At 27.2% G+C, this 857-nt stretch overlaps 1 long non-coding RNA gene across 1 annotated transcript in view; it reads right to left on the bottom strand.

Moving 5' to 3' along the window:
- LOC136795656 (uncharacterized) overlaps positions 1-652 on the bottom strand; it is a 6,839-nt gene extending 6,187 nt beyond the window's left edge. Inside the window, exon 1 of the long non-coding RNA XR_010843290.1 lies at positions 354-652. This is a non-coding gene — a long non-coding RNA (uncharacterized lncRNA). The remainder of the gene's footprint in view (positions 1-353) is intronic.
- Between the last annotated feature and the right edge of the window lie 205 nt (positions 653-857).

Raw genomic sequence — 857 nt, forward strand, 5'->3', positions numbered from 1 at the left:
TTTTTCTCCCTATTATTAAGAATTATTATTTTTATCTATTTTATCTTAACCTTTTTTTATTTATTATGCTTTATATAGTTAGGGGGTCTTTTGTATGAAACTATATCCCTCCTATATTCAATTGTAAAAGAAAAATGTAACTGTTACATTAACCATGTAAGGCCCACCAGGCCGATCTGGTATTAAATAAAAAAAAAAATACCTAAGCAATTTCAGTGGGTGAAAGGTATCTAGTCCAGTAAACAGTAATCATTTTTACTACTACTACTATAAATATTTTGACATAGGTGATAAATGTAATATGGTAATTAAATTTAAGTAATATTCATTGTTTAATTAAATGTAATTGTTACCTCTTCACTGCTGTGATGGTGCCCGCAACTGGAAGACCTGCGAAGACTCTATTGGAAGATTTCAGTAGTGTGTGCGAATAGTTCTTGAATCTGGAATGAAGAATGTTTTAAATACAATAATAGTTCTATTATTTACTTTACTTCTATTTTATTTTTTTCTCTTCATCATTTTTTCAAATCAACTTTTTTTTTTTCATTTTTTTTTCCCATTAGAGGGCAATTGTTTGTTTTGTTAGGTCTACAAATGTAGTTATTTTTGAAATTTACCATAATTTCTCTCTATCCTTAAGGATTACTATTTTTGACCACGTAAGGCCCACCAGGCTGATCTGGTTTTAAATAAATAAATTTAAAAAAATACCTAAGCAATTTCAGTGGGTGAAATGTATCGAGTGAGACAAACAGTAACCATTTTTAATACTACTATTTTAAATAATTTTTGCATAGGTTATAATTGTATTATGGTAATAACGTCAATGTTAATTAAATTTAAGTAATATTATT

The sequence above is a fragment of the Halyomorpha halys genome, unplaced genomic scaffold, assembly GCF_000696795.3.
Source record: "Halyomorpha halys isolate HHAL.00 unplaced genomic scaffold, Hhal_1.1 Scaffold2066.1, whole genome shotgun sequence".
Lineage (NCBI taxonomy): Eukaryota > Metazoa > Arthropoda > Insecta > Hemiptera > Pentatomidae > Halyomorpha > Halyomorpha halys.